General features: G+C 31.4%; 1 long non-coding RNA gene across 1 annotated transcript; it reads right to left on the bottom strand.

Annotated features, from left to right (window-relative positions):
• Positions 1–310: 310 nt before the first annotated feature.
• On the bottom strand, positions 311–3,223 carry LOC120071652. The gene is made up of 3 exons (XR_005480306.1): positions 2,353–3,223; positions 1,537–2,265; positions 311–783 (listed from the first exon to the last, which is right to left on the bottom strand). It is a non-coding gene; the product is annotated as an uncharacterized LOC120071652 (long non-coding RNA).
• Positions 3,224–12,417: the final 9,194 nt, after the last annotated feature.

Raw genomic sequence — 12,417 nt, 5'->3', positions numbered from 1 at the left:
TATTTTTTTTTTTCAAATTTGAAATTTTTTTTTTTTGTTTTAAATAGAAAAACTGTTGAAAATATTTTTAAATATAACAAACTGTCATTGTCTATCAATGATAGACACCAATAAACACGGATAGACAATAACATTTTGTTATATTTACATATAGGAGTTTCGACATAAAAGACCTTAAAATAGGGACTATATTACATTAATGTCTTGAACAATTTTTTTTTTTTTTTTTTTTTTTTTTTTTTTTTTACAAAAAGGCGTATTGGATTTTGTTTTCCTACTAATGTCAATGACTATTTACAATTTAGCCCTTGGTTCCACACAAATAAATATAATTGTGATTTTATCTCCTCTATACACAAGTTTAGGGTTTCACGCCAATTAATGTTTCTTTTTATAAAAGAAAAATTATTGACTCTTCCACTTCCCCTTTCTTTTTCCTCCCTCTCTTTCCTCCTTCCGAAAATCTCACACCCTCCGCTGTCGACATTCACCCTTGGATTCGGCCAACCGTCGCCGTCACGGTTCACCAATCCACCATTCGCTCATTAGATTCGACCATCGCCGTCAGCCACCGTTTGCCAGTATGCTGCGCGCCATTTGTCCTCATTCATCAATCATTCATCCATTGGAATCAGTTGTTCGTCCTCGTTCATCAACCTTCTGATCGTCGACCGTGGGTCACCAAGGTAAGCCGCTATTTGCCTTCCTGTTGTGTGGTTTGCTCCCTTCCATTGTGCTGTGCACCAAGATCCAGTCACCTATACAAATCCGTGGCAGCCATGGCTGAAGAAGAATAAGAGATGAAGATGAAGGATTGTGTTATAAACCCCCATATGAAGATGGACTTTGTTCGTGCTACCTATACAAATCCGCCACACCAAGACCGATGAGAACTTTTCTTTTTCCTTATTTTGTAAACCCTAAATATATATGTTATAAGCCCCCAATGAAATATGCATTCCTTTACTTGATATATATAAGATCTCTTTCTTCTTCTTTCTCTCTCTTTTTTACTCATTTCCACACAATAAAAAAAATTTGACTCTTTCATGTAGGAGCTCTAAGACTGATGTGTTGCATCAATCCTTCTTCTCGACAATTTTTTTTTTCTTTCCTCCTTCTTTCTCCTTCTTTTCCCTCCAATTTCTTATTTTCTTTTCATTCTTCATTCTTCCAAAAAAAAAAAAAAAAAGGAAAAAAAAACTTATTGATGGATTAAGAATTAGGGATGTTTGTAGGCTAGGTTGGATTTAAAAAGAGATAAATAGAAATTTAAAGGCGAACTAGATTTGTTATAAAACTTAATTTTAAAATTTTATTACATTGTTACTAAAAACTAGTTTTTATATAAAAAAAAAAACAAAATAATTGTCATTCATACATTATTACCATGAAAATTAACGAACGGAATGAATTAATTAAGATTACAAAAGACAATGCTAATATAAAGCATTTCATTTTTTTCCTGCAAAATTATCATAAATACATACATATAAATATATAAAAATATATATAGTTCTGACATAACACACTTACCTTGAGCGAATGAAGATAATGCTCCAACCATCAAAGTGTTACCAGGATTGAACACAACAGCACCCAAAAAAACTAAGTTCATGAGGAAATTGTTTTCTATTAGGACCCTACCACAGATGAATGTTGCTCATATGAACCAATTGGTTTACTTTATAAATAATACAACAATCATAAAAATATATTAAAATTATAAGTACCAACTTGAAATTAAGTATTATAATAATAATAATAACAACAATGAGGAACTATAGAATCTGGCTCGTGATCTTCATACACGAGATTCTGCAGCCCATATAGTAGAAAAACAAATGAATCATTTGTGCAGAAATAACGTATAAAACAAGATTCTAAGAAGCCACCGATCCCTTTCTCCACAATCAGCTACTTGATTTGTATGCAAAATTTGGGAAGCTTCCAGATGCCTGAAACCTGTTTGATAAAATGCTTGAAAGGGATGTTTTCTTTTGGAATGCTCTGCTCTCTGCGTATGCTAAATATAAATTTGCATCCAACAGTCGAAAAGAGTCGCTCAAGCTTTTTAGAAGAATGCAGAGGGAAGGCTTTGCGCCCACAAAGTATATGAATGTAAGCACATTGAATGCAGAAATGGCAGCTAGGTATCCCTTTGAATTGGATCCTTGAAATGTTGTACCATATATTATGCTCTCAAATATGCGTGGGGTAGATGGAAGGATGTAGCATCAGTTAGGACTCTCACGAAGAGCAAGACTGTCAAGAAGTTTGGTGGGTCAGTTGGATTGAGATTGATCACATTCAGAAACAGAAAAATTATAAACTTGAAGAAGAAGGATTTACCCCTAATACTAATCTGGTTTTGCATGAGAGGATGAAAAGTTCAAGTCCATATGTCTCTGCAGCGAGAAACTCGCCGTCGCCTTCGGTTTGTTTAGAAAACAAAACTAATGGAATTAGTCCTATAAGGATCATAAAGAAAATTTGCATTTTGCGGCGATTGCCATGAAGTCGTGAAACTTGATGTTCTTTCAAGTTTCACCTACTGGTTAAACCGAAAACAATTAATTCTCTAATGTCATTCATGAGTGAAGAGAAACCGAAAACGAGGTCACAAAATCCCAAGAGGCTCTTATAAATATAATAATAATAAAAAAAGCCTAATGTCTAAAGAAACAGCTGCACTGAGGAGAGTTGGGTTGAGTTGGTGTTTTTTACCAACTCAATATTTGACAACGTTGGGGTTAAGTTGATTATTAATGCTTCCACTCATCGGTCTCCATTGGCGATTACCTCTACCACACTCCGGCGACATACTCCAATGACCACCTTCGGGTGGCCAACTCCGACAACCACCTCCAACAACACTCCAACAACCAATTCCAACAACCACTTTGGCAAAAAAAAGAAAAAAAAAACTCTGTTTTTCACGTTCATATGACGAACTTCGAAGAACTTTGAGTTCCACCAACTACCATCGATGACAACTCTAACAACTAACTCCAACGACTACCTTCACACAAGTAATTTCGACGACATACTCTACCTACCACTTTCGTGTGCCCAACTTTGATAACCACTGATAAATAGAAAACGGTGAGTTTAATTACCCACCATTTTATCACTACCATTCTCACTTGGGAAACCGTGTTTTCATTACTCTCTCCCCCCTCAATTATTTTATCGTTTCTCTCTCTCATGCTCTCTTTCACATTTATTCCCCTTCTCTCTTCTTTCGCCGTCTTATTCGTCTTTCTCATTTTCTCTCTACTTTCCCTGCTAGACTCGTATGGGTTTTATTTTCCCTTTTCTTTCTAACTCTTTTTTTTTTTCTTTTATTTATTTTCTTTCCATGACTATTCTTTTAAATCTAATTATTCTTCTTCTATTCCATTTTTTTCTTAGATCTAAAAAATATTGCATACGACGTCCTATTATTGTTTTACTAAACAAAAGTTCAACGATATGTTTTAGACAACCTATCTCTGGATGTTTTCAAATATTACATAATTCTAATGAAATAGTGAAATTTAAAATTATGGCTCAAGTTTTTTTTTTTTTTTTTTAAAAAAAAGATTGTTTGTACACTAATGCAACATAATAATAGAAAAAATAGACATCAATATTTCTAAAATCAATTCACCGGTTTTGAAAAAAAAAAGGTAAATCCATATTTCACAAATTGGTTAAAAAAAGACCATCTAATAGTTGGTTTTATGATTTAAATTATAAGATTTTGGATTTTTTTTTTTTAAGATTAACATTTAAGTGTCATTCCTTTTATCTAAAACAATGTCAATAGTTTTATTTGATCACATTAAGTTTTTCGGTCCTTTTTAATGTTTATGGTAATTAATCATTAAGTTGGGTTTTTTTAATGGAATAATCACTCCTATTTGAGTGTTTAAAAGATTGAATTCAAAATTTTGTGTTATGTATATGAATACTTTGTTGAGAATTTATTATGTTTTGATAATAGAAAAAAATTGGAAGTTTTTTGGTTTTTATCTCAGAAAAGTTAGAAAAATATGTGTATGGTTGAAAATTGAACTTAACAAAAAAAAAAAAAAAAAAAAAAAAAAAAAAAAAAAAAAAATCATTTACAAAAATAACATCAGATACCCCAACTCAACTCTGCATCCAAACACAAATAATAATTACCAACTCAACCCAATTTTACACACCAAACATAGACAATATAACTCTCCAAATAATAATTATCAACTCAACTTTATGTTTTTATCGTGCATCAAATGCCTCTTGATAGTGATTGCACATAACCTAAGATTGTCATTCATGCATCTTTGAACTGATTGAAACTTAATGATGCCATTGGTAGGGCTCTTCCAGCTATCGTAGAAGTAAAGTTTCTTGGTTTGACAGAGTTATGATTGTACTTTGTGCAGCAGAACCAAACAATGGAAACTTAGCTTATAATATGGCAAACATTTAGCACATTTAAGTCACTTGATGGCTTTATATAAAGCCACAGATATATGTACGTAGTAGTCTCAAGACAAAATTCATATTCTTCTTTTTGTCGGTCTCTGTTTTTTACTCTCATCTGTGGCTGTTTAATCAATTAGGAGAAGCAAGAAAAATGTGTTTAGCATTGGAACTTTCCTTCATAGGAGAGATGGAAATTATTCATCTATCTAACTCTAAAATATTAACACTATATTTTATTTCACTCACTTTTCGGTTACGGTTATAATTGTAGTCTCTGAATTTTAATACCATTATCGATTTAGTTTCCAGAAACTTATATCATATCCTTCAATTAAGAATTTTAATTGTCATGTGTCGATTTGATTACATGTAACGGTTAAATACTTAAAGGATACGAGAAGGAATAGAATTAAAACGTTCCTAAAATGAATTTCATAATCTAAAGTTTACAATTAAACAAAAATTCTTTAAATATAGGTTGGTCTACTATGTTGGTCATTTAATGTTATGTATGGGAATATTGATTTGTAGTCTGTAATTACTTGTTATATGAGAGATGTTGGTTAGGGGTGTTCAAATAACCCAACAACCCAAACAACTCGGACTACCCAACCTAAAATGTAAGGGTTGAGTTAGGTTAGTTTTGTTTTTGGGTTGGTTTGGGTTGGGTTGTGAGTTGGCTAAAAAAAATTTGGGTTGACCCAACCCAACCCCAATTTTGTATACATATATATATATATATTCCTCTTTATTTAAAGTTTGATTTCTTTGGATTAATTTTTGAATTTTTAATATTTTTCTTTTAAAATTGTTATGATATTTGTCTTTGTTTAAAGTTTACAATAAATATCATAGATATTTGGTATTTGGTATTTAGCATCTTAATTTTATGGGATTTTAGTTACTAGTTATGTGTTATATATAAATTTACATATTTTTCATTAAAAAAAAAAGTTATAACCCAACAACCCAACCCAACCCGAAATTTAAGGGTTGAGTTGGAAACTTTATTTGAGTCATTTGGGTTGCCAATCAAACCAAGCCGAATTTTCGGGTTGGTCCAAAAAATATCTTCAACCCAACCCAACCCAACGCAATCAATTTTGTTCTGTCCTCATCTTAATCTCCATTAAAAGCAATTTGATTGTCTAAATCAAAATTCCGACGTATAAAAAACACATGACTTTCATGTGACAACAACCGTAAGTTCGTAATTTAGAGAAGAAAAGGCTTGAAAAAAAAAATGTCTCTGATTCCAAAGTTAGAGATGAAGAAATATAGAATGGAGATAAAGTCAAAAGTTTATATTCCAAATTAAGGTCCTATTCAAGTTATAGTTATGTATTTACAGAGAGAATAAGTTGAAGTCTACCTTCTCCTCTTTAAATTAGAATGAGATGGATCGTTCTTCATCTTAATAAGTTATGATTAGATCTCAGTGGATCAATGTCAGTTGACATTTGGACTTATTTAATCTCAAGTCCACTTCATCTTGGATTTATCTTCCTTGTTGTTTTTCCTATTATTTTGTCAGGTCCAAATTCACCCATAATAATTATGCGATCAAAATTGTTAGTTCATTGTATTAATTTAATAGAAAATCGATGAAGACTTTTATTTTTTTTTGATAATATGGAAAGTAAAAATTGAACATCTAATTTTGAAGTTGATAATAATATTTTATATCAATTAAACTAAGCTCATTTCGACACGTGAAAATTAATTGACCATCATTAGCGTTATTTATTTTGAAAAGTGGATTGTATATTAGAACATTTAAATTGATTCATGCTTTTGCCTTTGTATAAGGAAATCTTTCTTTTTCTATCCCACTAAAAATTTATAATATAAGAGGAATAAATTTTTTTTTTTTTTTTTTAAAAAAAACCTTAATCTGTTGGGCATTTTTACAACAACTCCTAAATTGGATATATATTTTTTAATCTGTTTATGTACGTATTTTTCATAATTTCCCTTTTAATCATTTAAATTTCAAAAATCTCATTTATATAAATGGATATTCGTGAAAGTTGAGATTTTGATACTTCGAAGCTCTAAATCTTTTGTCTTCAAGTTTCTATTTATTTTATTTTTATTTTTAATATATTTAATTTTTATAATTTTTAATTGAAAGTTGAACATCTTATTTCAAAATGTTATATTTTTTTAGTTGTTACCAATCGTGGTATTTTATGATTGGAGTGAAAAATTTTAATCGTATTTTATTTTATATCTTTAAAAAACGTGCTTATGTGTGAATCATTTATTCCACTCTTGATTTGAGACCTATATATATATATATATTAATTTATTTATTTTTTAATTTATAATGTACAATTTTAAAGTATGATTTTAATAAAATATGTTCTTTCCTTTTCTTCCTTTTTCACCACAATCTTCCTTTTTCTTTGTCCTTTCTATTCTCATGAATATTATGACTCTCTTGACACCCTAAAATTTAAATATGATAATATCAACCTATCATTTAAAATGTGTCATGTCATATAATTGTTTTTATTCCATTCAATTCAACTTGTTAAAATTATTTTTTCTAAAGTATATTAAAACATCAAAATTAAATAATTAAAATGAACAGATAAAGTAATTTAAAATATAAATTTTTTTTAATACAATTAAATATTTCACAATTCAAAATTTCTAAATTTCAACTCAAAACTAAGGCTTCCAAAATATGCACTCCTAAACTTTCTAAATTCAAGCTACTTAACTGTCCCAACTTAACATTTTCAGGCAAAACACGTCGAATCATGTGTCAAACTCCCCAATTGAACCTACATCTCAATATCATTCTCAAAACGATAATTTATAGGGCTTCTAGCAGATTTGGCCAATTAAGTTTTAAAAATTAAGTCCATAGCCCAAACTTATTACTTTTACAAAAATGGCAAAAGAACAAGTTAAGTCCACGAAATGTCAAAAAAGCATAGATACACCTGATACACACTTGATACATTTGATACACTACTGATATACACTTGATGCACTACTCATATGCACTTGATACACTTGATGCACTATTCATATGCACTTGAAATACTAGTATACACTTGATACACGTTGATATACACTTGATAGACTATTAATAGACACTGAATATACTTGATATACAATTGATACACGGTTGAAAATGACTAGTTATTTTAAATTTTTAAAATTGAAATGGCATTTACGTAAATAAAGACTTGTGCCAATTTTATAGTTAAATAGATCTTCTTCAATTAAGGTTACTTTATGTTGGAAATGAGAGGGCTACCACATAGAGGGGAGAGAGAGGGAGAGACAGGAGAGAGAGAAAATCACATAGGAACTTATCGGCAACGAAAATCGACAATCGACGAGTGACGTGACTAGCGATCGACGATATGGCGAAGACAGGCAACTCCATAGATCGTTTGAAAAGTTGAAAAGTTGAATATGGACATTCCCAATCCATGAGCACCGACCAAGCTTTATAAATCATGGCCCATTCCGTTTGCCCCATCGGTAGCCTTTTGACTGTCGTTCATCCCATTATTGCTCCCATTTCCACCGTCGTGGCCAGTTTTGTTATTGCTTCCTATGCCGCCAACACCACCACCACCACCACCTTTACATTTTTCTTCGACCTCCATTGCTACTCTATTTTTGGAAAAGTTGAAAAGTTGAAAATTTTGACATATTTGCAACAATTGAAAAGTTGAAGACACGCTTGCAAATCCTTAAATTCAAATTGATACACAATACAATTTTTCTTATTTATAAATGATTAATATATATATAATTTTTTAGAATTAAAAACAATTAGGTTAAATTGTAATAATTCTATGATTCTAAGGGGTTGATTGTAAAAAATTTATTTGTCGTTCAAGAGTGGTTTGTGTATACGGCAAAATTTAAGTCTACTTCCTCTTAAATTTCTTTAGTGGTTTTCATTTTTTTTCATAATAAAATAGTGAAAACATTGGTAAAAAGTAGATAGAAAAACAAGAAATTTAGAAGTAGTAGAGATGTTTATTGACCTAATTAAAAAAAAATCAAATGGTTACTAAACGAAGTCTAAACTATTGTTTTTATAGATTTTTGTTTTGTTTTGTCTCTCTCTCTCTCTCTCTCTTTTTTTTTGGCTGTCTAGTCAACATGTGTGGTAGTATACCTCAAATTGAATTTCTTTTTTAGGTACGTGTTTTCAATGCAAAAACTTATGGTTAAATTTTAAACTTTGATGTTGATGTCAAATTTGTTGAAGTTTATAAAATGTCTAATAAAATTTTGAACTTTCAATATGGTATTCAAATTAACATGTTCGGCCTCGGCTACATTAGTAGAATAGCTAATGAGGTATGTCTCACGCATGCTTTGGCCCAAAATATTACTCTATTACAAAAATTAGCTAAGGTTAACCCTAGCCAAATGTGAAACAGGGCACGATCCTCAGGATGGTTAGTTATATGATTATCCTAAAGTTACCACGAAACCCTATTAGAACAACCTAGGTCAATCACTTATATAAATACATCATTATAGCTTCATCTGAAGTAACTATAATTCTACTTTCAAACTCCTTAGCTTCATAATCTTTGACTCTCTCTGATTTAAGCATTAGAGTGTATGTGGTAAGTACCACACGTTGTATAGATTTTCTCTTTGCAAGCCACATTTTCCTCCTTTCAATCAAATTAACTACTTGTATCACATGGAGATACATTTCCCCTCCCCGAATTTTGAAATCAACAAAAGTTTAGAAATTTATTCGAAATACTTTTTAAATTTGAAGGATTAAATAGATACAACCCTAAAAATATATGATCTAAACTTGTAATTTAACATAACAATACCAAAAATACCAACATTAACAGGGAAGAAATGACTCCAAATTTTCTTAGTAAACTTACACTCTGCATAACGTGACAAGTAGACTCCATTTGCTTCCTACATAGAAGACACAACGAGTTAGCATTAATTCCTTTAGTGAGTAGGTTATAAGAGGTGGGGATAAGGTCTCCCTTGGATTATTGGGGTTACCTAAGATGTGTATGTCTATGCGAAGGTTTAAATTGTGCTTTAATCGTCCTTTGGAGCATGTGGAGTGTGCAATAATATATGTTTTAGGAAGGAGGTGCCTAATCTTGCCGTTCTGAAGAACTCGATTGAAGTCCATATTTAAGATCTTTATGGGTGAGGGTTGAGGGTTGGGGGATGTTTGTGCTCCCTCTATGTCAACCATTTCCCCTCCCTACAATGTTTGTCCTTACTGGCCTCCGCCGAAGGTGGATAGCTGAAAGTTGAATTCTGTTGCAACCTAGTCTAAAGAGAAAGGTTCGGGTGGATTGTTTGCGATCATGATGGCTGATCGATCTTAGGGGGTTGTAAGAGTATTAGCAAGGGTTGGAATGTCAATATGCTGAATTTGAAGCTGTTTCAGAGGGTCTTTCTGCAGTTGAGCGTGAATGGCCCAGGACCAATCTATCACTTGAGGTGGAATTTGATGCTTTGGAAGTAATCAATTATTGAATAGAAATGAGAGCTCTTAAGCTGATATTAGTATCTTCATTGAGGACATTATTTTTGTTACAAAGTTTGTCAATATTGCTCATTTTTGTGACATCCCTAGATGTTAGATAATTATCAAGAAATTTCTTTATTATTCAAGAAGTTTTTTGGAGACAATTCCAGGCCATTGGATCTTCCACATTGTCCAAGGCCAATTTGTGGCCCTTAAAACTTTCGCATCTATCAAAGACAGATTGGAGCTGTTGGATCCTTTACATCTATCAAGGATAATTTGGAACCATTGGATTTTCTTGATGACTAAGTTTCTTTGGGCTATAAATAGGTGGGGACCCATGTTTGTCAAACCATCCCAAAAACTCCAACAAGTGAGTGAGATAAAATAGAGAGTTTCTTCTTGTAAGAGAGCTTGATATTTCTCTATAAGAAAGAAAGTTTGTAACTCCTATTTTATACATAGTGGAATTCTTCTTCATTATTATTATTCTAAATCTACTTTAGCTACAATCTTACTGTATTTGGTCATAGTTCTTTTGCATAACACTAGAGAGGAAAACAATGCTACTCATGCTATTGTAATTTTGATGTCCTCTTAAAATTGTTCTTTATTATGAAAAGATATCTTTTTTATTTGTATTCTCCCTCTCATCCATGATTAGGAGGTGGGGACTAGTTGGTTGGGTTACTCTTTGATTCTTTAATCTAAAAAAGAAAGAACTTGTAATTTAACCCAAACATTTCAAGAAAATGAATTCAATTTGAATTCCTTTTTCATCATTCCAATAGTAAACTACTGTATAAAAAGTTACAAAACAATCCATGAAGATTCATGACCCAAAAATCAGTACTATTTTCCAATTTCATCTCAATTTAAAAAAGAATAAATAATAAAAATTACATTAAAAATTTTATATGATATATATAACCATTTCATCAATTTGGTTTCCAATAATATTGGACTTGATCGAGGAAAGAGAAAAAGAAAATGAAATTAGAAGTTTTAAAAATTAAAAGATAAATGAAGAACACGAGGGGGACAAAAATAATATCAGAAAGAAAAATAGATATATTTGTGTCCACGAATAAATGAAAAATAAACAACAAATTTTTGTGTTTTAGAAATTAGAAATTAAAAAGGGAAATTTTTTAAAAGTGAGAGAAAATAATGGGGAGTTGGCTGGTTGCCGTCGGCCGGTCGGCAAGGTGAAAGCAGTTAGGAAAGTCCGCACGTGGGAAGACTTTTTAAAATAAAATAATAATAAATATGTCTGTGGGACCCCCCTTAGGCCTTTTTCCTTCCTTCTTCCTTCATCTTCAACGCCGCATATATTTTCAGGTCCCTACGCTGCCGGCTACCTTCCGACCACCGCCACCGCCCCACCATCCACGGCCAGCCACCCCTACAGCTACAGTCACTCTCGACCACACCTTCACACGCCCTTCATTACAAACCTTTTCATTCTATTTTTATTCCTTGTGTTTACCTTAATCTAAAAGTAGACTTTATTTTATCACGTTTGTTATCTTTACTTGTGTTCCGTAATCGTAATGAAATGAAGAATCCACTCTCAAGTCTGCCATCGAAGAACATAATTCAATTGAGGCATAGAGGGTGATCAATCAATTGCGTTTCAAAATTACGTGGGACCCACTAGTCAAAATCATTATAAGTACCATTATTGTTACAGTTACAATAGAAATTATAAATCTGTCTCATTTATTATTACCATTATCGTTTGATCTAAACAGTAATAGTAATAGTAACAATAATTGTGATCTGTTATGCCAATTTATCAATGGAATCTTATTACGATTACACCAATTTTTATTATAGATGGATAATCATGACCTTAGTTGTTTATTTGTTGTCATTTTCTTTTACATAAAAAATTCTTAAATATGTGATTAAATTACATTTTGACTTTCAAATGACTAAGTGACACTTTCATCTCTATACATTCTTATCTAATTTCAATTGTGTCTTCCCTTTTCAACTCTAATGGAGTAACTTTTATTTTCTCCACCAAGATCGTTGCCATTACCCACAAAAGCAAAGGAGCATTGCAATTTGTCCAAATAAAAAAGGCTTTTTCCAAACGTCCATCCCTACCATCACACATCCTAACAAAATTTCTTTCTAATCACATAGCCATAAAAGAACCAAAAATAGATGGAAAGCATCACAAATAGATTAAAAACACCACAAATAATATAATAAACATCAAAATGAAGGAAGGAGGGAATGCACATAAATTATCATCGAACAAAGCATACTTTTGCTCTTTATTTTTCCTTATCTTACTTCTTCTTCAACTAGTTTGATGGTTATGCTCTCATGAAAGTTTTGTAAACTTTTCATAACTTTGTATTTGTTTTTTTTTCTGAACTTTAAAAAGTATAGTACACATCTAGGCTTTAATATCGGTTTAAAACTGACATCAATAGGGATAC

Source organism: Benincasa hispida, chromosome 2, assembly GCF_009727055.1.
Source record: "Benincasa hispida cultivar B227 chromosome 2, ASM972705v1, whole genome shotgun sequence".
Classification (NCBI taxonomy): Eukaryota; Viridiplantae; Streptophyta; class Magnoliopsida; order Cucurbitales; family Cucurbitaceae; genus Benincasa; species Benincasa hispida.
Note: the sequence above shows the minus strand (reverse complement) of the source record. Positions and strands in the feature narration are given on the sequence as shown.